At 38.5% G+C, this 25,651-nt stretch overlaps 1 protein-coding gene across 3 annotated transcripts in view; it reads right to left on the bottom strand.

Moving 5' to 3' along the window:
* Positions 1-25,651, bottom strand: part of COL4A2 (collagen type IV alpha 2 chain) — a 144,830-nt gene that overhangs the window by 104,683 nt on the left and 14,496 nt on the right. The window contains exons 1-2 of one of the 3 annotated variants that reach the window (XM_051772803.1): positions 10,611-11,198; positions 10,458-10,491 (exon numbers count right to left, since the gene is read on the bottom strand). The exons of 1 other annotated variant lie outside the window; for it this stretch is intronic. The gene's annotated coding sequence lies outside the window, so the exon portion shown is untranslated. Of the gene's footprint in view, positions 1-10,457; positions 11,199-25,651 lie in introns of those variants that run through there. One more of the 3 variants, XM_051772801.1, reaches the window with a different exon arrangement.

The following is a 25,651-nucleotide window of genomic DNA, read 5'->3' as shown; positions in this document are numbered from 1 at the left end:
TGAATTCTACTTTATTTTTAAGCTACTGTTTAGAGGAAATAATAAACCAAGGCAGTTTTATAAACTCCAGCAGCTTGCTATGGTTGGTCCATTTTTTAATTAAATATTTGGATGGTCACAAATTCACTATCTCTGTGGGGTTTTTCTCTTATTAAATTATTTGCAGATGAAATTTGCATCTTTTTCTCAGTATCCTTAATTTTAGAAAGTTTCACCCTCGATTCCTTTTTAGAAATTAGGAATAGTTCTATTAATTTTTATGAATGCCATGCAGATATATGGCCTGTGTTAACATATTCCTCTGCAGGATGGAGGTGTCCATTAAAGAGCAGTGTGCTAAGTAGTTTTGCCATTGATAACAGTCAATTTTGAACTTCCAGAGATCTTTTTTTAACTTTTAGAGATTTGTTTTTGTTGGTGCTGTAAATAACAGTATATCCCAGCCTAACAGTAACAGACATACAGTAATTTGATCATGTGAGTTTTCAATTTCGCCTACTCAGAAAAAAAACAAAGAGAACAATAAGTTTATTTCTCTTTTTTTAATTAGCAGAGTGACTCTAAATTTGGTAAAATGTTGCTAAGGAGAAAATAGAGCATGAATCAGAACTATGGGAAGATATTTGTGCACTCGTAAAAAAAAAAAGGAGGCTGCTAATGCTTATTTCAAATGGAAGTTCAAGGTCTATTGTTTGTCTACCCACCATACAACATTTTAATTTGCATGCTGTAACAATACCAGTAGCTAATGTGGGGACACAATTGTTTTCTTCCACAATTTTAGGAAGCTTTTTTTTATTTATTATTTTCTCATTTTGTATCCTTTTATGCACATAGATTCTTCAGATAATGAAGATAAAAATCTGGAAGATTCTCCAAAGGTGGGGAACATAATGGGAACACATTTGAGACCAGAATCAATATACCTCTTCTGGATTATACTTGAGCTTTCCTTATTATATAATCTCCACTTCTTTACTTTTTGACTGCAAATGGAATGACTCTGGGAGCTTTTTGTCACAGGTACCATTTTCTGTTATCTTCCACTATCTATGAATGCTTATCCTCTCTCGAAGGATACGATCATGGCATAATTTTTAATCTTACATTACTGGGAAGTTACAGTATCAAACATTATGACTTATAAGCTTGTTAACGTTAAAAAATAAATGTGTTTAGGATTCTTCTAAAACTTTGTCAAAAACAATTATACCCATGGGCACACGATCAAGATGAAGGGAAACTAAATGGACATATATCCGTCAATAATTAGACTGCAAAAAACACAGTTTAAAATTTAGTGGTGGACAATGCAATTTTAAAGTATTACAACTATTTATGTCCTGAGGAAATTAGATTTCTGGGAACATAACACCAGTGGTGACAACCCTAAGCAGTTATTTTGATTTGAGCAGGAGAAGCCTTTTTGGTCAGTGGAGAGAACAGTAAAACCTAGGACACAATGCACTCCATCCTAATACTGGCATTTAAACCAACCGACTGCACCTCTCCCAGAAAGTACCTTCTGCTTTCTCTCAACCGTAAAGGTGGGTGGAGGTGACCAGCTTACATACAGCTATCCACCCCCTGCAAAAGTGTAAGAACGGGGAGATGAATCTCCTGATTTGTACAATATGCAGTTAAATGAAGAAAAGTGTGCTTGCGCCAGAATGATATTTTAGGATAAAGCTGTCTGCTGAGAAAACTTTCAATTTCTGATCTTTCTCATGTTTCGGATGATGCCTAATTCCACTAATCTCTAAAAGGTCCAGAGTCTAGGCAGAGTCTAGAAATGGGCTTTACAGAATCTAATTTAAGGTTTATGCAATATAGGCACAACATGTCAGACCATTCAGAGAATCTCATCAGGTCTCCTTCAGACATTTGAGCTAAATCTCATCATAGAAGGCTAAAGTGATTAGAAATGCAGCATAGGATAATTGGTTGGCTGTCTTGTTTAGCCAACTGTAATGGTAATACTGTATTAAAAAAAATGTCAGGGTAATAGTGTCAGAAACACCAACTTTTGAGTGTAAAAAAATTGGGACCAATGATGAAAAATAAACTAAGAGCAGGTTGTATATTTGGGAGGAATGTAGGCAGGGAAACCAACATCCAAAGGTGGTAAAAACACGGAAAAGAAAAAACAGAGGTCTCCTGACCAGGCATGTCCCTGAAAGGCTTGCTGTGGGAGGGTGGGCTAAGAAGGCATAAACTTGTAAGGAAGGATATGCTTACACCTGAATACCAACTGCAGGAGGAAAGGAAATAGAATTGTAACTCAAAATGAGTAATTTATTACTTTTGAGTAATTTATCAGTTTTGTTTATAGTGATTTTGTACAAATACTAATATGAACAAAATACAGAATTCTAATTCAGTGTTTCTTACAGTGATGTAGTGGTGAATTAATATGAATAACAGTGATGTGTTACTTTGCCAATTAAAGAATTATTAGGTTCTTAGAGAGAGGTGTTTTCTTTAATCAGCAAATCTTAAGTTATGTCTAAAAACTCCAGTCTAAAGGGGGAGAGTTGGATTTGTGGAGTAAGACCCCTTTACAAAGCTTTCACTTCATCCTGGAGGCACAAAAATATCTTGTCCATCTCCTCCTCTTGCTGGCAGAAGTTTTGCTTCTGGTTACACATACACATATGTGTTGACCCAGCCATGTGGATTCCAATTTCAATTTGCTCTGGGTTCTGAAAACCAGGCAGAAACTACCACACATGAAGGGTTCAAGACAGACACCCAGCTCTTTGGGCAAGTGATACAGAACTGCTTACATCCACAGTGTTCAAAGCTAAGCATTTCTAGAGCTGGCTTACCTGGTGGAGACCAGGTCCGAGCAGTCCAGAACAGATGAATATTTGCAAGTCACTCCCTGTCCTCTTTTATCTACTAGCTTAGCTATCTCCACAGGGGCCCAGCTCACAGACACTGACATACTGGAAAATGTGGTTACAGATCCCTTATTTTTAAAATAGAGCTGGAGAAGATGATGGAGTAGCAGAAAACTGAGAGAAGCAGCTTTACTCAAGTCCATTCACTGCACACAATAGCATAACATTCAGCATAGACTCTCAGGAAATGGGAGAACTAAATGCAGATCTCTGATGGAGAAAATCAAACAAACACATACACGTAGGAAAGCTTTAACCAGAAGGCTGTGAACCAGACCAGAATGGATGGAGAAAGGGAATGAGGAAAGCAATTTAATAGAAAGAGAGAGGAGGGACTTTTCTGGCTCTCTTTTTAACATCATTGGGTCACTGTGCTGGGATGAATATATTTATCACGTTCAAGGAACGTGAACACTACTTAAACACAAGCAAGCGAAAACATGTAAGTAACTGCCACCTATGTTTGAAAAGCTTGTATATTTGCCTAGTGTAAATACTTTCACATTTTTATGTATGTGAATAGCAAGCATAAAATATGGGTGTCCCAACACAAAATCTTTTTTGTCCTCTTGTTTTCTCATAATTTTTTTGTCCCCAAACAATATTATTTCTGTACTTATGCACCTTCAGCCAACAACAGACGACTTAAATGCAGTTTCCTTCAGTCAAACTCTTAAAAAACCCAGAAATATACATGTAGTTTTCTTTAAAGTTTTCCACACATTAATGATTTATTTGTTGCTAATCTTGGCCATGCTTGAGTAATTGTCGTCTCTGTGTGCCCATTCAAGTACCTTCACTTCAAGGCTTGGTATACTAAGAAAGAACAAAGGCAATCAGAGGAGAGGCCTCAAAGTACAGTTCTATGAGTACAGAAAGACCAGGAAATATAAGCCATTTCCTCACATACAGCTAAAAAAAAATTACAGAAATTATAATGAAAATATTGCAACTTAGAATCAAAGACTCTGCACACCGACATCTTCTTTGATAAAGTTTTTTAGGGTGCAACTGTCCTGACAAGCCCCATTCTGTTCACCAAGGTAAGTTTTAGAAGGTCTGGGAGCTTGCTGAACACAAACTGAACTATGATCTGGGGGTGCTGACATACTGCATGCTTCTGCAGTGGGGCAGTGTACAGCACATTCGAACAGCACATTCTTATGCTTCACGTGAGACTTCAGCCTGGAAGTCCCAAGGGAATTCTTGGCATGCCTGCGAGGCAGCCAGCCCTCTGTGTCACCGCCAGGGAAACCAGACTGGCCCACACCTCCAGTATGAACCTCTGCTTCCACATTTGACCTTCAGCTGCTGAAATGGACATTATTTTCAAATTCAGTTTATATAGCCCTGACTTAGAAACATTAATTTTTGCTTCCTTCAAAAGAAAGAAGAAAAAAATAAAGTAGGAGTATGACAGAGTAGTCCTGCTGTTAATGAACCAGACAGAGAAGAACTTCATTGGATTCAAATGTGACAGCACAGTTGTATTTACTCAAAACCAACATTTTACTCCTTAGAGTAGAAAACATTTGTTGACCGTTGCCAAACTTACTTCTCCAAAAACATGTAAAAAAAAACCCCTTCAAAACAAGTATGGAGAATACTGTCAGTGGAGGAGGCCTGGATTGCCCAGTAACAGGCTTGGTCTGTCCTCAGAGTTACAAGGTCAAAGATGGAACCAGACATCAAAAACCACCTGCCCACAGTCCAGCAGCTACTAGCACTGGACAGTAAGATCCCTGTGAAGACCTTAACTGTCAAGGGAAAGGGAGAGATAAATTGGCCAGAGAGGAAGGAAAAGATGTGGGTGTGGATGCTCTCTCCAACTGTTCTGAGAATTATTTCACTAAGAACTAATTCTTTCTTTCATATTTGAATGGGAGCCAGGACCTTTTCTAGACTGGATGCATGGCAATTGGAATAATTCAGCATGTGACCTCAAAATCTTCTGAATGTTTACACTTCCCATCAAAAGTAGGGGGAGCCATATATTTACATATCCTTCAATGAAAAAAATCACTGGAGGAGGAAACTGGCCTCAGGAGGAACATGAAGAGACTTACCTCCAGCTGTATGATAAGAGCTGGTCTCCTAACCACTGCCTAATGGAGCCTTCCCAATGCAATGAGTAGAGCAATACTTGTGGCAATGAATTATGTATTATCAGCTGGTGTGGAGTTTCACGTGTTGTCTTCCTCTTGTGATGGAATATACAGAGAAAACCAGGAGGCAAGATGCCAAAAAAGCAAGTAGTTTGTTTCGGTTCTGTGTCCTGATGGGCATGAGAATGTCAACAGAAAAGGAGTATTGAAAAGTACTACTGTTCCCAGGGACTGGGATGCCTGTGTTTGATGTTTAGGGTGACGGAAGGAAGGGCAAGAGAATATGAAGTCTCTGATGCTAAGAAGACCCAAATAGACAGAAACTTGTCTTGTCAAGTATGTCTCAATAAGTATGTTTGAGCCACAATGGCAAACATGAATTCTGTATCTCTCAGAAGTGAAGCTATAAAAGACTTTGCTCTTATAGACTGGCTTGTGACTCTTGATTATATGAATCTTCTGGCACACAGCCTTGGTTTGAAGGCTGCGTAGTTTCACTTCAAAGTGAAACTTCACGGCTCCACATGTTCTCTTTATTTGAGGCACTAATTTATCATCCCTTCTTCAAATTAAAAAGTTCTCTTGTTGCAGTCCGGAGACATTGCCTTGGAAAAATGGCAGAAGCCAGACAGGATACAGTGTGAACTTATTCTTCACATTTTCATAAAAGCATTTCTAATTTTATGGCTTTCATCCAAACACATATTTATCCCAAAAACCAGAAAGAATCCAGAAGGAGCTGCTGTGATATAGTAAGTATTCCAAAAAACCCCCCAAAAACTATGATCTTTAGGAGGCTGAGTCAGAGAGTAATTCTTAAACCTGCCTTAATATAAAGCACAGATACTTGAATAACTGTCCAGGAGTCTTACCCACCTGCCCAATGTGAGTCTGTTTGCCAACAGCACACTTCCAAGCAAGCGGTGTATGCTGTGACATCATTTTCTGTTAAGAAGTCAGTGAATGGGAGTCTCATATTTTACAGGTAATGAAGTTGCATTCGTCTGTATTTTGCCTTTTTTCCCTCTCATAGAGATGATTATATGTTATCCTAAGAAAGAGACTAGAATATAAGATGGGAAAAATCAGTTAAACACTTTACAATGTCAAACAGTAAGAAGTAGACACGACTCCTCCTTATTTTTGAATAATCTGTAATGCCATGGGAAAGTGAATCTTAAAAAACAGCCACAGGTCTCTGCATGAAAGTGCTCCAGCTTTCAGGAGCTAATGAAAAAGGGTTAAGATGCAGAAGGCTTTTCCTAGAGCAAAAGTGCATCCAGAAAAGGAAGAAAAATGTCATCTGGCACTTCTCTATTTGAGACAGGTAACTTATCTGCCTAAAGAAATAAAAAATTTTGTCTTAGTCATCAAATAAGGCTTGAATATGTGCTAGAAAGAGAGAGGTGATGCTGCAGGCAAACTAAGCTCTTGGAAGAGTGTGCAGTCATGGTTAAAAATACCTCCTACATCTTACAAAGGGGCAAATATTACACAGACATTAACTGATACCTATGGCCCACAGTGATTACAGAAGGACAACAAAACTGTTGCTCAGTTTTACCGAGACCAGAATTGGGTTTGCTTGCAGAAAAAAACCCTACAGATATAAGCCCAGTAAGACTTTGCTGTGCTGCTCCCCTTCTGCCTGCCCTCCTCCGGTGAGAGAGGGACAAAGGTAGAGGCAACGAGTTGAGTGAGTTTTTAGCTAAATCTGAGAGAAAGGTAAAAGATGCAGCAGTAGCTAAAGTAAAATCTGGATTGGTACATTAAAATTTGTTTTGATATCTTGTTAACTTGATTCCATCTTTGTAAATGCATGCTTTTAGAGATGCATATTAATTTAGTCTATTAGCTTTTCTTATGAGACAACAGACTCTCTATTAACATTTAACATGGCATTCCTCATCTAGAAGGGTGGTGGTCTTTAGAACAACAGTGCTGTGATACCTTAACATGAGTCCTTATTCCCAGCTACCCATCCCTAGAAATTAAATGTATCTCCACAAAAGCTACTTGAGTGGTTTTAAAAAGCAGTACTACAGGAGTCAGAAGTAGTGTTTTCTAGTTATCAGCAATGAATAAAGTCCTCTGACTTGCCAAAGTAGATGTAATCACTTGCCAGGGAATCCGTGACACTCTTTCTCTTTTAATTTTTATTTTATTATTTTATTTATGCAAACTGCTGCGCATTTTGTATTTGATCTGCACAAGGCTTATGCAAGGTGTGATTTAGTGGACAGTGTTATCACCTCATATGTGCAGTTATACTGCACAGTGGATCAAGAATATTTTCCATAAAGGAATGAGGTCAAAGACACTATCAATCCTCAATCTGAATTTGGCTGTTGTCCAGTATCTTATATTACTGGAATAAAATCTCCTTTCCCATCCCTAAAAACAGAAAGACATTTGTTCACATACTAGTAGCATAATAATGAAACACAGCATCCACTCATTAAAGTAGCAATTTCTATATTTAACTACTTCTGGTTTCCAAAGTCTAGTCATTTTCAGTTCTGGAAAGACATCCAAATAATGATATCATTTGCTTGAAACAATAGAAAGTCTGGATACTAGTCTATATATGGAGATATTTTTTTTTACTCTATTTATAAACCACGCCAGTTATTTGACCTGTCTAGTTTACTCACCTACGTAAATTGGCAGACGCAGGAAACTTACTTAAGAACATATTATTCTTAGTGATTGGTAAATCTTAAAAGTTGCTAAATCATACTTCAGATAGGCATCCAGTATTTCTGAAAAGTCATCTGCACCTATTACACTAAGAACAAACCAGCCTGCAAATGTAGGAAAGATTTTTGCTTTTGAACCAGCAGCAATGTAATTGCACTAGCCCTGCTCGTGAGGAAGGGACTGACAGAAACCAGTTGTACAGCTGTTTGCATGGCTGCAATATCTGTATTTGTTCACTGCAGTGTCATGGTGCCATGGTTTCCCAAAATGTGAGCATAACCACTGAAATTTTATTCCTGTTTCATGTTTTGTGTAATTACTTAAAAATGATTGTGTATGAACTGCTTTTATCAACTGAATTAGTTACTTTGTTTTCCTCTGATAACTTTACAGACATAACCTGCTGATCTGGTTTTACTTCAGAGATCCTGGGAGGGATGAGGTTGGTGACAGTTTTTAATGGCCTTTTTTAATCTTGTGCCTGTAGAATCAAATATAGCAGAGAAATAAAGAGAGCTGAATATAAGTTCTTCCTGCAGAATAATTTAAATTGCAATTAGAAATGTAACGAAGAACTGTAAGTAAGGAATTACCCCTTAGAGCATGATTTGAAAGGAATGGATTTGCACAGGTTTATCAGTGACAGCACAGATTGACTGATACTGCTTTTATCATACATACTGAAGGGCAAGTCCAGTCCAGTACAATGCTTACAGCCCTGACTCAGTTTTCAGAGTTGCCTGTTAGACAAATGACTCTAGTGGAAATATTAAATGTGGAAATTTGCTATGCAGTTTTTCAGAACCTCTTCTTGGGACTGGACTGGTATTTCCTTAAAAGTGAGAAGAATGGGTAAGAGATTTGCAACAAACTGGAGAAAGAACTGCATTTGATCATGGAAATGTTTACTGCTAACTGCTTGGTCAGATGCAACACCCACTATTTCCTTTCTATTTCAGTCAAGAAAAAGCCCATGAGAACTAGCTTTCTTACTGACCCATTTCACTTTTCACTTTAGATTTCAAAACTTAATCTCTTCCCTGAAGCTGCCTTCTCTCTGCTCTGAGTTGATCAGTGTTGCCACTGGTAAAAGCCTTGGGTAAAGATATAGCAGATAAAGAAGGTACAGTAGAGGATCTAACATATCAGGACTATATGAAGGTATCTGTGAAAGTTTTACTATTTGCAATGGAGTAAAGGAAGGTAATCTAAAATATAGAAGAAAGTGTTCAGTAAAAGACCAATCTCTTTCTTGTGGATATAAAAACTGATAGTCAACTATCGGTGATAATCTCTTCTCATATACTTCTGATTAGGAAAATGTCTTAATATGTTTTCTTGTATAAGAAAAGAAAGGACCTGCAAAAGATCTTTGTTTTTTTTTTAAGATGTCCCAATGCATGTTAAGACCACCAAAAAAATTCAAACAGAAGAAGCATTATAATTCCTACTCATAAAACTCACATGATATATTTCAATTCCTACTTCTACCAAAAAGCTCTTTTAATTACTTACCTACTCAGGGGAAAAAAATCTATAACTCAATATAGTGTACTTGTATCTGTAGATTACAAAATCTGAAACCTAGAATGGCTGAATTAAGATATCCTGTACCCTAAAAAAATAAATGACAGTTTTTTCACTGGATGTTTCTTCATCCGTCATATCTGCTTCCCCATAAATTTCATGGAAGGAGTGGGAAGGTTTTTTTTTTTTGGGGGGAGGTTCCATTTAATTCAAAATATCCCTTTGACTATACAAGAATATTACCACAGCTATACCATAAAACAATGGTTCAAGAGATAATAATGCAGAATTTACATTTATTTACCCAGAATAAAAAAAAAAAGATTTATCTTTCCCATATGTGCCACTGACTTTAGACTTAAAACCTGCTTGGATTCAGTTTGGCAGCTGGGCTGATTTCTGCAATGTTGCAGAACTGAGTTAAATGCACTTTTCCATAGTTACATGATGAGTCATTAGTTCGGCTTGGTCTAGGACCCAGGACCTTCCCGGCTCCCAGTTCATTTCCCTAAATAACAGACAAACACTGTCTGCATTGCTGCAACTAGTCTTGTGGCTCAGTCTCCACACCAAAAATGCTCTTATCACAGAACAAACAACTAACATACTGAGATTATAAACAACCAAATATCAAGTTTCTTTAAACTGACTTGAGGGATGTTATTTGGCTTCTCTTCCACATCCTTTTTCACTACATGACTGTCTTTTGGTGAACAGATGTACAAAAATCCAGAAATGCTCATGCCTTGGCAGTAGACAATAGAAAATAGACAAGAATAATGCAAGGACCTACAATTCACTGTATCAGAAATGATATGGGCTAGACTCTTAGAAGTGGTGGAACAAACCCTGCAGTGCTCACAAGCTCAAAGGTCTTAGCAACTGGTAACTGATGCTTTATTCAGAATACGTTTCTTGTATACTGTGTACACCCCACCTAACTCAGGAACAATAGCCCTAAATTTGAAATCTGACAGAGGTTAGCAGAAGACTGGATGTGTGTATTCAGCTTTGTCATATGCAGCTTTCTGTGGAACTCCTCATAGGTGATGTTAGCTCAAAATACTGATTTTGAGAAAGAATGCCAAAAGCCTGAGAAGGGATCTTACAAATACTTTGACAGAAACAGTGTGCAAATAACCTAGGACTATAATGCCCATGTTCAAGGAATATAATATTGCTAAAAAAATAATACCCCCCCAAGCTCTGTTTCCTTGCTTACCTTCTTGAAACTTCAGTGATTGTATCTCATGACCCTATTTGGAAGAGATCTGCTAATTAGAGACCACTAATGAGACTGTTGATGTTTTTGGTAGGTACCACCTTATTATGGCAGTGGTCTGGCCTCGTGTTAGAGACCAGATTTGTATCTTACTGAGTTGTTCGATTGATGGGTCGAATCAACCATCTTCTCTGTGTGTTGTGTGTGGGGGAAGGGCTAGGCCGAGGCCTGCAGGCAATGGCCAGGTCTGTCCACAGGGCAAGGCCTGCGGCCAGTGTGGACCCATGGTTGGAAGGCACATGGCACATGGCACATGGCACATGGCACATGGCACAGGGACCACGCAGGACACCCACCTGGTAGCCCACCCATACTGTGCCCCCTGGAGCCTCTGACTGGCTATGGCACCCCTCACTTTGGCCAGGGGGAAGTGAGGGGTCAGTGACCCCCATGTCCCTCCTGGAGGGCACGGCCACAGTAGCCAACGTCTATAAAAGAGGTGCACACATAGGCTCCATCTTAGTTTGGCCTTCTGTCTCCGGACCAGCCAACCTGTGACCTCTTGGCAGTAATTATTTCTCTCCCTCTCTTTCTTTCTTTACTCCTTCTTCTCTCTTTTCTTCCTTTACTCTTTTCTTCCTCTTGTGGCAAACTTAAAACCGATTGAATGGTATTTCACTTAAGTTGTGGTATTTCACTTAAGTTTTGGGTTGGTGTTTGCTAAGTGCAACGAAGGTTCCCTACTCCACAGCAATGCCTGCTACCTAGTAAAACCTTTGGAAGGGTGTAGAAGCAGAGCTCAGAATACTGTTCGGGGGGAGGAAGGGAAGTCCGTTTGTTTCTAGGAGCCTATTATTAAGTGTAATGTTTTTGTGGAATATTTTCCTTGGTTATATGTTGCTTCTGTAAACCCTTTTTGCCAGAAAGCCTATTTTCTCACTAAATTAAAAGAAATCACTTAGAGAAAATATGTAGCTTTTCTCTTGATGTGAACTCAAGGTATCAAAGAACTCAGACTCTGAAAAAGTTCTGTGTGGGAATTATTGAGGATCGAAATTAAAGTGTAACACCAAGTAAAGCTTAATATTTCTGGACTGGGGTGTAACATCTCCCTAAAACAAAACCCTGTTTTCTCTAAAACAAAACCCAGTGGCTTTTCCCTGACATAAGATGCAAGCCTCTTCTAAACTTAAAAGTCTGGTGGAGGAAAAGAACTCTCCACATGTAGCCTGAGGAATCAGACCTCTAGTGAATCATTACCATAGGTATGGCTCAACCACCATACAGTGTTCTCCAGGGGTCCTTTGCTCTACCCCACAAAGCCACAGCTTCATTTTCAGGCATCAGAAGATAACAGAAAAATCACATATTTGTCTTGTTTTTCTTTTCCATGATCATGGAAAAGTCAATATCTACTCCGTATTCAATGAGCAGGATAGATCTCAAATGCAGCAAATTTCTGGAAGAACTCTACTACATTTCCCCTCCTAGCAGAATAAATCTCTCACCATTTAATTTATAAAAGATATTTCAATGCTTCAGCTGCTGACAGCATGGTAAAACAGTTTCATTGCTGACTCTTCACTAGATCCTTCCTTCTTTGTTCTTTTTTTCCAGTGTTTAATAAATTATTCCAGTTAATTTTTGAAAGGCAGGTCTTTTTCATGAAAAGGCAGCAATACTGACACATGCTGGATCAATAATTAGGTTTTGAGTCCTGTCACACTTTATCAGCAACAGCTGTTGTCACACAGATGGATCTCACCAAGCACACATTTGAGGGGCTGAGCACTGTTTGTTCAGCATCTGCAAGCTGCATAACTAGTCTCATTTCTCCATCTAATGGAGATAAGCAATGGTCCCCAGAAAATTCCCACTCTCTCATTATATTGTTTAATTTGTAACCTCTTCCCTTTTGTATCCTGAAAGGTAAGAAGAGGGATTCCCTAGTCAGATCCTGGAATCTGTTTAACTGAATTGGAAAGCTGCGAAAGCAAGTCTTGGAGGCATTTACTCCAAACCTCATCCACTTTATTTCCTTAGTGTGTACTTACACACACACACAAGTGTAATTCATTTTCCAGCTGTGAAGTATAATAGTTTTTCTTCTGGCTTCTTTTCTTCGCTTTTCTGGTTTTTCTGCCACTCAGGCAACTGCTTCTCGTAGCAAGAGATCCCAGATCAGCTGCTAACTTTGTTTCAATTTCAATTTCACTGCTCAAGTACAATCTCTTAGCACAGTTGGACAATTTCTCTACAGTTCTCAGTTTTCATGGTGCTAACTGTTCACACAGTCCATTAAGAACATTTATTCTGCTGTTCTTATTTCTGATAACCCAAGCATAATATTTCAGTTTCCCCAGACTTTAATGAGTGCTGCCCATTACCTTCCTTATGCATACATACATATGTTCTTTCCTTCTCTCTGTACAACACTAGGTCACCAAATCATTTGGATAACTCCCTAAAGTAGATTACAGTCACACTAACATTAACTCCTATTTTGTGGCATTACTGATTTCTGCTGCCCACTGTTATAAAGAACACCGGCTTTAGTATCTTAGGAGAGTGCTTGTTCCTACTGCTGTTCCTGTGCTTCTTTATTACACACAAGCTAGATTTTGAAGTTTAGGTCACCACTGATGCAGCTAGGCAAGACACTGGGAAAATGGTCATGATGAAAAGAATCCTTTAAGATCTTAGTATGGTAATAATAAAGCCCTCATGGAATTCCCTTCTCCAATTCACTGAGAAAGGGTATCTATAGTAACAAATTTCCAAGAAATTCTTGTGACATTTCAGTGCCCTGCTTCTTCTTATTCATTCAAAAAAAATCTTCTAATGCAAATAGCCAGTTGGTCCGAACTCAGTCGTCCCACTAAATCCAATCGCATTCCTTAATTACAGGAACTCAGCCTCCTGTTGCATACTGAAGAACTTCATTACCATAATATAATGTGATGTTCTTGGCTGTGAATTCCTGTTACAATGCGAACTAGGATCCCAAGGCAAGTGAGAAAGATTTTTCTGTTTCTGCTGCTTTTATTATATTTAGATAACTAAGAAAACATTAGTTTTTGTGTTTTCCTCATTAAGCCACAGCAATAATATAAAAATCATGCAAAAAAGCTACTCTTAAAAATCTCACAATAGCAAAACTCTCATCCTCCACACAAATTTACTTCTTTAACTCCAAACCCCAATACGACAGTCTTTGTACAAAACCACAACAAATGTAACTATTACCCCATAGTGGTAAGACCAACTCTCCTGTCATCCTTTTCTTTTCACAGGGGACCTAGATGAAACATGATTTACATGACCAAAGACAACAGTTATGCCAGATGCTAAAAGCAATAGGATGCACTACACTACGTTGTTTGGGTTTCTATATTGACCAAACATACAAGTTGTTGGTCACCCCTGTTCCCTATCTTATCTTTTTTTAACAATTCTATTCTTTCAGGGGGAGAGCAGTACAATGCTGACATGCTTTGCTGTGTCTATTTTGCTAATAGTAGCTGGCACAGATGGCAAAAGGGATGTTAAATTACTTCTCACTTCCCCTCCAACCCCCATCATCCCCCATTCCAGGAAGGCAGTAGGAAAAAAGGGATTGTTCTTCTGAATTGCACATCCGTCAGTCTCCTCCTGGGAAGAGACAGCTATTTCTTATCTTGGCTGTTTTACATCACTGAGATGTGAAGGGAGAATTTGAAGGAAGGAAATCAGAGAAAAGACAGAGAGACCTCTATGTTTCAGAGCATTGGAAGGAACTGCTGTCTACGTATCAGAAGGGTGGGGTGGTTGGTTGTGGTGGGGACAAGAATGCTGTAGGTAATGAAGAGCCAGAGAACCTCCACTGATAAAGAAAACTTTTGGTGAAAATATCTTTGATCTGCTATCCTTTGCCCTTTTGAAAAGACATTTAAATAAATATCTTTGCATTATTTTGGCCTACAAACTTCTTGTCAGTAGCGATTGTCCTCTGAGATCCTAAAGGAAAGATGCATCTACGTTATTCATGCCTCAAAGACTGAAAAGAAAGGAAAACATCCTTTTGCACTATTCCAGGACACACTGCCCTGAAAGTAGAGGCTTATGGCTAAATCTAGTGTAAATAATGTCATTTGGTAATACTTCAAGAAATGACAGCAGGGTTAATTTAGTCTTCCCTCTGGGGACCAAGAATGAACACATGGGTTCTCTAAGAAGACACAAAGAAATTTTAATTATCTCATTTAGAACAAACTCTGTTTAAAGGACACAGATTTGAAATGTGTGAGGGGCAAACTTCAAAAGATTGGGAGTTAAAGATAAGCACCCAAAATGTAGAGTACTTATCTGAAGCTTATCGGGACTATTTGATGCTCTGTGAAATGGTACCAGAAATCCTGTACCAGCAGGCCTTCTGCAGTAAATTCAGAACTTCCTTTCAGGCTAGAAACTTGATCTGTTTGGTGATAATTCCTCACCCCTGGACTTTGTGTAGAGAGAGCCTAGCATGACAACTTGAAACTCAGTAACTTTAGAAACTCCTGTCATGGAAGTGCTAACCAGGCATTTAACAACTCAAAACTCTTCATGCAGCAACAGGAGCTTGGACAAAATCAGCCAGTTTCCCCTGTGACAGCAGATGGTCTGAAAAGTAGCCCTTTCCCAAGAACTGCTGTGGACAATGACACTTCTCCACAGCCTAGAAAAGAAACATCATCTCTTGGCATCTGCTAGTGAGGGAAGGGAACAACGAACCAGGCTTTATTGGGTTTAATTGAACATTTATTTTCCAGCATTTTGGACCTTTGTGTTAAAAACCACTAAGTTAAAAATTGTAGAAAACGATATGCAAAAACACATTTGCAAAAAATTCGGTAACTATCCTGGGGTAAATAGCGGTCCTAATAACCTGCTCTGGTCCCGAGAAGTGGAAAAATGTGTCTCTGTGGGGAAAAAGATTCCAAGCAGATTATTTCTTCTTTTTTTCTTCCCTTAGGAAAGAAAAAAGACTTAATTCAGTAAGACTGTTCTGCGTGGCTGGGGCTCTGCGTGGATGCCTGCACCACTGCCCTTTCTGTAAAGGACCAGAAACACGGCAGGGCTGGCTGTGCAGTAGCTGGAGAGACCAGAGAAGGGAGTAGTCAGGAAGCTGGCTGCCAGCACAGCAGGCAAAGCTCACAGTGGCAGCAGTAGCAGCGACTACAGTGGCTGAGCTCAGGGCGGCAGAACACATGCGGGGATTAGGACCAGAGCAGGTGACCTGAGCGACCTGGGCACCCTGCTCCTGTGGAGTGCGGGGGCACAGTGGAAACAGGAAGCCACCACAGCCGTCACCCCCAGTTCCTGGAGGACAGCGTGATGCTGCAAACATACTCCGTGATAGCAGTTTTGCCTCCGGCTGTGGATTACTTAGGTTTTCCAAAATGACGTATGATTAATTGGGAGGTAGAAAGAACAGGAAAGTGTAAAGATTTATTTATTTATGCCCTTCAGTTTGATTCATTGTTCCTGTGGAGGGAAGTACTGCTCAATAAGAGAGCATAATTTAGATTGTCAGATTTCTGGGTGGAGGCTCAGACTGGTGCAGTATGTTTGACTCTGCAGGATGGGTTGTTTTTCTTTGGTAAGGAGAGCTAAAATTGATTCTGACCTATACTGCTTCTTGCCAGAGAGGTTTCCCTCACACTGAATTCCCTGCTGGGGTAGACGTCAGTCTACCTGAATGATCACAGCAGATACAGACCTCTAAAGAACCAATGCATACAAGCAGGTATCAAATCAACAAGCATAGCTATCATCTCGTACATAGATGGATGTGATGAAGTGTCATTTATCACCTGGATAGCTCAGCCAGGAAAGGATGCTATTGCAATTACACTGTCAAATCACACTGCTGCCAGCAGAGTGCCTATATGAATAAAAAATACAAATTGGGAACAGCACAGATTTTGACTTTCTAGCTTTATGCATAATGGAGGCTTTTGTCAGCAAAATGTATATATGTAATCCACTGATGGTAGGATTGCAGATCTGGCTAAACATTGCTTAAATAGTCTCTTAAGTTAGCTAGGAGACTAAAAGGATGCAACTGAGTTGGTACAATGCAACACTGTCGGCTACTTCATAATAATAAGCTTACTTGTAAATATTATATACCATAAAATTATTCAAGTATATGCTTAGATATTACATGTTTTTGACTGAGTTCTTGGTTTTGAGAGAGATCACACAACCTATGTTAATTTATTCTCTGTATTAATTCAGATAGGTTGCTTTTTAAAACATCATTTCTCTATTTTCATTTGTGCAAATGAACTCCAGGGAAAATAGAAATTTCTGAGGAATTTATTCTTTTTGGAGAGCTAGCTGTGAAAACATGTAGAATTTTCTGCTTTTCCATAATAAAACTTCCTTGGTCTCCAACATTAGAACCATCCATTCATCCAAGTGCTGAACACACTAACAAAATATTTATCATATAGGAAAGACATTGGCAATGTTTTTCATACCATCTGCATCCTGATTCCAGGACTTTTCAAAAGATAACCAAGGATGCTTCTGGGACAGTTTTCAGAAAACTGGGCAAAGAGTGTTTGATGTGCCACTGGAATTGAAGAGTCTGTGAGCCGAATTGTTACGGACTCCCACCATCCCAATGCTCCTCGTCCCATGTCTACTGCCTGGATCCAGCTTTGAAAAAACATCCTCTTTGCCCATATTTCTATAGTGCTCCAAAAGCATTAATTATTCCTATTTTGCTGTGCTAAAACCATGTTATCCCATCAGTCACTATTTTTAATTCTCTACGGAAACTGTTTCCATAACATAGCACCTGTAGCATGTATTTTGTGGCATGATTCAGGGCATGTACTTTGCATTTGCTTGCTGTAGGGCAGGTGTCCTTCCTACCTAAATATCTCTTGCTGCAAACTGAGGAACCGATCAAGACCAAACACTTTTATTTTGTTGGTTTTTTAATAGCACTTTATGCTACTTCTAGTAATTCATAGGCTGAAAGTTCAATATAGTGCCTAAAAATGCATTTGTATGCTTTCTGCTACTGTTTTTTTTCCGAAATCCTTGGGCTCAAAAATAGCAAAAATTAATTCTGTGTGATAGGAGACCAATAACAGTATCAAAACACATAAAAGTGTTAAGATTTTTTTTTTTATTCAAACAAAAATTTGAACTTGATTACAAAGAAAGATTTTCCCAACTTTGATACATGTTTTAGGTCTATAGAGTCAGGTCCAAAAAAGCTACACAAATGCACCATACTTTCAATGTAAATAGGAAGTGTAGAAAATTTCAGTATCAAAATGACAAATCACTTTATTAATTTCTTCTGAATAGGAAAAATGTTTTTTCAGATACTTGTTCGTGAAATTTATTAAGTATCTTTGTAACATGGTTTCCTTTCTTTTAGAATAAAGGTTGTCCACACCTTCAGGAAAATGGTAGCAACAGAAAGGTCAGGCAACTTTCTTTTCCATGCCTCCATAACAGACTCAAGGTGCCTGTGCTCTGAGACTCCTCCACTTCAGGGAGGTTGCTGCCCAGCTCCGCTTTGCTCGGGAAAACTGGTAAGGCTGCAGGTTGGACTGACAAGACTGCAGGCTATGAAGACCAGCAAGTCTGTTCCAGCTGTCTGCCAAGTACAATTGGAGCCTGCAGATGTTACTGCTGTAGCACAATCTTCTGCATCAGATTGTTAGTCAAAAGCAGAAGAACAGCAATGGAACATGAAAGGCAGTTTTGGTATCACTTTGCCATCTGATCTCATTGAGGCTACAGCCTTTCCTCCTTTCATGGAGGATTTGTGTTTAGTTTCACTAAAATCCTTTCCTACATTGAAGTTTTTTTCTCCTGGCATTTAATGTTTCCCTTTCTTTGGGACACAGCAATACTACTGCACGAGGAAAACAGAAGGTACCACAAGCAGCATGCGAAACAGGCTCCTGGCTAGCAGAGCAGAAAAGAAGAATATTCTTCACTTGCTTGCTCATTTACAAAAGAACAAATACTGCTGAGAGCTCCCAAATCTCTGCGTTTTTTTGTGACTGATCCTTGGTGAACAGCTGGCAGCAAAATGAACTTTCCAGAGTGGCTGAATATCAAATAATTGTGGGTTGCCTGGCCTAGAGAACAGCACCATTACCACTTATCTTGTTATGACAAAACAAGTTAGCATATTTGTCATTGTTTACTTGATAAATATAAGCAGACACAAGGGGTACATAAGGACATAACATCACTTTCCTCCATTTTTCAAAAATAGCAAAGCTAAATGTCTTTTCTGTAAGTGTAGTGTATTCTAAAATTAGAAAAACAAAGACTGCAGAAAGGTTTCTGGGAATTTTTTTTCTAATTAAATAATGAGAAGAATGGTTTCCTCCATTCTTCCTGTTTTCCTGCATCTCTAACTATTGGCAGGTAGATGGAAGAAGAGTTGTAGTTAAAAAACAGGGAGCTGAGTTATATGCTAATGAAAAAAAAAAGGAAAAAAAGAAGTAAAAAAAAAGAAAAAAAGAAGAGGAGCTATTGAACTGAGAGAAACCGAACTTCAGTGCTGAAGTAATATTACATAGGGTTCCCAGACTTACTCGAATGACGGCAACAACTCTTGCCTTCACTTGCCTTGGAGACTCAAGTGAGCATAGCTGGAAGCCACCACCTCTGGCCACTACACACATTCCACTTCAAATCACTGTGCCTATAAAGCTATTTCATAAAATATGGCCTGGGAAGCACACAAGAGACTGCAGTAAAAAGAAAATGAACTGAAAAACAACAGTCACAAATATTTGGATCCTTAACACAGTCCAAGTCACAAGAGGCCAAAGTAACCTGTCTGCAGGTTGAGTTTTGGTATTAGAGATCTGGAGTTCTTGTGTTCACCCATGAAGGGAAAATGTTCATCAATGCTAGTGTGGGGTGTGGGGTCAATAAAGCAGATAATTTAGAATATAACGTGTTATAACCATCATAAAGATGAGGTAGTTGTAAGAGCAAGACTAAGTTGGAGAAAAAAAATGTGATGACTTGCAGAAAACAGAATTAGTAAACCTAAAATCTCAAGGAACACATTAAAAAGAAAAAAAGAAATATCATTTAATTGCCACTCTGAATCTCCTGATTGCACTAAAAAAGTCACTAACTTCTGTGCTGCTGCTTTTTTTTAAGCAGAAGTATGCAAAGTAGCTTTAAACTTATCTCTTATCTCTATACTTGCTGTAAATGGAATTTTCCAGAGGAATTTGTCTAGCAGATGTTTTTAACTAATGTTCATTAAAAGTATGATGAAGCCCCACCAGGTAAATTCAGTAACAGTGTTGTAACACTAGGAACCCAGTTGTCATCATTAGTGATGAAAAAAGATAATTACCTGCCCTGACCAGGAGTGTTCTGGTGGTCTCAGTAAAATCTTTGACCAAGGAAAACAAGCTGGACTGAATTCTGGGAAGCATGAGTATTCCATCATGTACCTTCAAATCATAAAAAACCTTGATAAGTTATTCACTCATTTAGTACCAGATTTTAGGAGCACTTGCCAGGTATCTGCAAAATACAGTATCCAGGAAAAGGAATTGCCTCTCATACAACTGGAAACTAAGAGTGAAAGGCTGGAGTTTTAAAACAGAAAGCTTCTATCCTACAGAGGAGGACACGGTTTAATGATAAACATGGTGGCAGAGCTAGGTTGACAGTTGGACTTGATGATCTAAAAGACCTTTTCCAACCTTAATGTTTCTATGATCCTTCTTAATTAAACAACTAATGATACTCACAGGGGACACAGTCAGTCAGAGAGGAAGATGGAATTCAGTTCTCTGCACATTTTATGCTATCTGTGCAGCTTGTTTCTTTCAGGCGGAGAAAGGAAAACACTTGAAGAAATTGGGAGGAAATTCTACAGGGACTTTGGTAAAGATTTCCTTCTCTCATTTTTCTAATGGAAGAAGGAGACCTGAACTCTTAAATATAAAAAATAAATGCTCCATGAAGACTCATATGAATCAACTTCTTGTCAAAAAGCCCCCTCTGCTACATGCAACACTCTTAAAAAAGTTGTAATGGAACAATTTAATATAATTAGTTCCATCCAATCTGCACAACTCCACCACCAATGTGCTGCTTTTGCAATACCAGAAGCAAAATTGAGCATGACTGAAGCCTTTTCCTGCAATGTCATGTTGCTATACAAACAGCAGCTGGCTTCAGGCTACAACATCACACTGCCCTTTGAGTCCAGGTTAGTCTGTGCAGGGTGGCTGCACTCTCAGGCCTCTTTGGAGAGGCAATGAAAGGACACTGTGGGTGGTAGGTTCCCACAGAGCTAATGGTCACAGGGAAAAATGAAGCAAGACAGAGGGCAGGGGAGGAAAAAATAGAAAGTAGGACCAAGAAGTAGAAATCTATTATATGTCCACAAAGCTCAAAGGGAAAGAATAAACAAAGCACTATTATTCCCCCTGCTGCTGCTTTTTTATAATTCATTTTCTCAGTGCTTTTTTTTAACTAGATTTCTTTCTTCTTTTCTCCTGATCTTTCTTTAGCAAAAACCCCACCATGTTGAGATGCACTCGGACTTAAAAATGATTAAAAGAACCACATTGTACTTATCCTCCCAAGTGTCCCTTTGTGCAAAGGCACTTCTCTGCTTCCCTGTTGATTGAGGTGCTGTCAGGTAGCAAACACGCGTGCACTTCACTTCGGCAGGCATGCTCCATCCTACACTTGACCCCAAATCACTGTGGGTGTCACATATCCTTTGGGGAACCCCTATCTCCCTGTCCCCTGGCATTAGCCAACAGCTGAGGCAAAATTGCCTCAGGAGAGGCTGTGGCAGACACTAATAGCTGCTGGCAGCAGCTTTTCCTCATGGGCAGCCTGCCCCAGAGATGGATTTGAGAAGGTGGAAGATGCTTCTCGTTACTGGCATGTGATTGCAATGAAACACAGCTAAGCTATGCCCTGCAGGGTCATAACAAATGAAAGTCTCACAACAATAAATAAGTGCCTGGGAATTTAACATGCTCAGAGGCAAAGACTCGAGACCATGTTAACATGCACAAGCCAGCAATGTTTTCTAAATGACAAGAGGCTATGGATACCTGGAAGATCAGGTCTGCTGCTGAAACACTTTAGAAGGGTCTGTTGGACACTCATTGCTGCCTGTGCAACCAGGGAAGAGACAAAAACATCTCCAGAGGACAACGAGGTCCAGTTGTTTTGCCTGTCTAGACACCCATCCACCACACAAGAGGTTCAGCTGTGCCTGGCAGGTACCTTCTCCCAAGCAGCCAGCCTAGACCTGCTGCAGAGCCTGTCCATGGCTAACACTTGCTGAAGGAAGTCAAACCTTTTAACAACCTGACTTCTCTGAAGCATCTCAAATTAGGCATTTACTCTCAGCAGTACATGGACCATTATGAAGGGAAAACCCTTGTATTAATAAGTTTATAAAGTCAACAATTTACATCAGCAAGTAGGAAACAAAATTTTCAAGTACAGAGTTGACTTTTTGAGGAGAAATCTTGGATTCGACTTTTGTGGAGAGATTTTGGATTAGCAGCCAGCAAAAGGATTAGCAGCTAGCAAAAGGAGTGATGGATGTGTGGCATGAATTCAAGTATGAAAAGAAATGCAAATTAGAAATGCATACCTCAAAACATCTCAACCTACTTGAGAAGATGCATTTTACTCTCCTAAGTGAAAAAAGTTTCTAAAATGGAGTTTCAAGAATCCTATTATTGTATTATAATCATTGAATTTGTAGTACTTCAGGGAAGGCTTCCTTCTCTTTCTTAGAATGCCTCCCAGAAGAACCTGGTACTGGAATGCTACTACTTATTTCTGGTAGTATAACCTTCTTTCCAGCAAAAGTGTGACTTTTGGTCATTTTTGCAAAAGTAGAAATTTGCAATTATCTATCTTCATGGAGTTTTTTAATAGACTGAAAAAACCCAATTACTTTCCCTAAAAGGAGACTTTGAAAGATAGTAAATTTTGTGAGGTTTTAGTATATAATTAAAGAAATTCATAGAAGTGATAATTTTTCCACGTAGGATGAATGACATGCATTATACAGGATTGTACAGATAGAAAAAACTTTCAGTTTATTTAATCCACCAACTTAGTCCCAGGCAAGATAAATTTCCATAAAATACCTCAGCCAAAAGGTGGACTGTTTTGAATAGGTTTCTTACTAGACAGTAAAGCCAAAACTGCTTTTACTGTGTGTTTCTTCACGAGTTCAGACAAAGGTGTATATATTTCAATATATGATGAAATAGCCATTTTCAAAGATGGAAATACTATGATGCATGATATTTTTATAAGACAGAGGCCATCAAACAAACTCTTCATTTGGAAAACTGTAAACTTGAAAAAAGAAACAGCCTAAAAGCAACTGTATCCAGAGAGATGGAGTTAACAACATTAAACTTGCCAGTGGATGGTAACCATAATTTCATCCTTTCAGTCCAAGAACAGCTGCACTTTCTAAGTACACTATGATTGTATCTTTGCATTATTTTATCCCAAACACTCCAGTTAGGTAACATACGATCTCCTCTTTGTATTCCCACTGTCATCCTTTATAAACTTAATTAGAAAGTCTACTTGGGGAGAATTGTTTGGAACAATTGTAAATAATTCTGTTTGTCAATGGAATGAGCTCTTTTCCTAAGTATCAAGTATCACAGTTTCTCTCTTCACCCTGTGAAACCTGTATTAGGAAACAACAAAGTAAACAATAGAAAGAAAAGAAATAAGCCACCAAGATCTAGACCAGCTTAATTTAAAGAACTTAACATAATCTTGAAGTTAATTGAAATAATGTTATATCTTTTCTGATTAGTCTTAAGATAATATTGCAGGCTTCCTGGAATACAATGCACTCTGTCCCAAAAGCACCTAAAATTTCAAATGAATCCATATTCTTATAAAGAAAAGATGCCGCACTATTGACCAATCCTAATTTGTATTAGTAGTCCTTAACAGACCTACATCCAACCATTCTATAAGGTCATAATTATAAAGAAAATGTAATAAAAACATACTGCCTTTGTGATGGTAATTGTAGTGCTGACCTGTGGTGGACAGGAAGATCTGTGGCTATCAGTGCAGAATGTAAGTATACAGGAGTCTCTGTATGACCTCCAAAAGGGGAAAAAACCCTTTTATTTGTGAACAGGGATTAAATTCCTATTTCCCATGACTGCAAATTTGACAATGATCATCACAGCTATGTGAAATGGATTTAGATTTAAGAATTGGGATTTTGCCACTCTGTAGAGCAAAATTGCATTGACTGATGAAATTTTAACCTTACAAATGTCAAGTTATACTGCCTACAGGAACATCATGTTGGCCCTACTCCACATACCAAATAAGACAATGAAGTTAACAACATCAGGGTAACTTTGCATTTGTGGAAATAGGCAACTGATGAATGATACCTATCTCAATTTCCTCATTTCCTTTCACAGACGAATTATTACTACATGTAAAAACACAAGAGACCTAAGTGAAAATAAGTAGGATTGTTAGTTAATTAATTTTAAATCACCATGACTATCTTAAGGGAAGAAAAGGCAAGAGAATTAACTGGAATTCATTACACTGTAAGGAGTAGGCACACCAATCTCAAGTTACTATTTTCAGCCTAGAATGCATAATAGGACAAGAGGGCAAAGGTAAAAATTAAAGAAAAACAAATTCCAGCCGTCAGGAAACATTTTTCACATGAGAATCATAAATGTTGGAACGCTCTATCAAGTAAGGTTAATGAGGCTAACAGCTAGCAGCCAAGGAACATAAAATTTAGATGGCATCATGGGTGGATGACAAAAAAAAAAGGAAACACTTTTGCAATTATCCTGAAGGCAAGAATGCTTCTGATGCTCTTTGCATATCAACATACGTAAAGGGCCATATTTGCCTTTCACTCACATCTGCAAAATCCAATAACCATCCTCATAGAAACTGCACTGCATCATTGACAGGATAACCTGGTCCATGGGTTTTATGGAAGATATGCAAGAAATGAGAAAGGAAAGGTTATTTTTCCTTGATTGGCTGTGATTTAAAAACTAGTTCATTTTTCTGATTTGCTGAACTTTGCAAATTACTTATATTCACTTGCAGTATTATACAATTAAGTAACACCTATGAACTATGAGAAAAATCTATTCTTGAAACTGTTCTTATGGAGTAACAAAGATAACAATTTCACTATATCACTCTTTGACTTGATGTTCCATGACATGCTGATTATGAATCAGGTAGGAAATTCCCATCCAACAAAATCAACACAATGTATCTTCAGTGAAAACAGATAATACAACATTTGACGATATGAACTCAGTAGTACCAAATAGAAACAAGGAGGTTATGCAGTTTTCTTCGTTAAGAATAATGGCTTGGTCCGGTTGTGACTGACAATTTCAAGTATGAATGGAAAAGGACTTGGAGAAAAGTCCTAGGAAATGGTCAAAGACTTGACAGAAAGGCTCCCTTAGTGACAAATTACAGGAGGTTAATCTAGGTAGCCTCATAAGAAGAAAGTGAGAATAGGGGTTTAAAACAATTGTTTCACCAGATACCATTGTCATCAGCGACAGTAGCCAACCTCATGGACATGCCATTCTCCCAGCTTCATGTAATGCACCAAAATGAGTTAAATGCTACAAGTCACATAGATATATAAAGTATCTACATAATGAAACTAGTAAAGTTGAGCTCTTTCATTTACCTCACAAAGATAAAACAAAAGCTCAGAGACTGATTTTAAAGCTAGATCAATGTGATCAAATCAATCTGTGTTTGTTTATTCTTAGAGTAATCAACTCTTGGAACAACTTAGTAAGAGCTGTGATAGACTCCCAGGAATCAGAAAAACAAAAAATACAGATGGGATGTTTCTCCAGAACTGGCACTGTAATTCAAACATGAATTAAACTCAGGAAATTCTCACAGCCTACTTTATGAATATTAGTCTTGTTTTATACATTCTACGTTTTTCTTTACACCAATACACCACATGAATCAAGTGTCCTCTATCAAACTGAACCTGTACTTTCAGCTGATGATAGGCAGGGACTGCAGATGAGAGATGAAAGACCTAACAGTTTAGTGCTGTAAGAATTACAGAAGAAAGTGTAATGTGGTGAAGTGTCATAGGACTCTAATGA

The sequence above is a fragment of the Manacus candei genome, unplaced genomic scaffold, assembly GCF_025592945.1.
Source record: "Manacus candei isolate 608988 ecotype Guabito, Panama unplaced genomic scaffold, ASM2559294v1 h1tg000159l, whole genome shotgun sequence".
NCBI classification, from domain to species: Eukaryota; Metazoa; Chordata; class Aves; order Passeriformes; family Pipridae; genus Manacus; species Manacus candei.
This window is presented reverse-complemented; position numbering and strand designations above follow the sequence as displayed.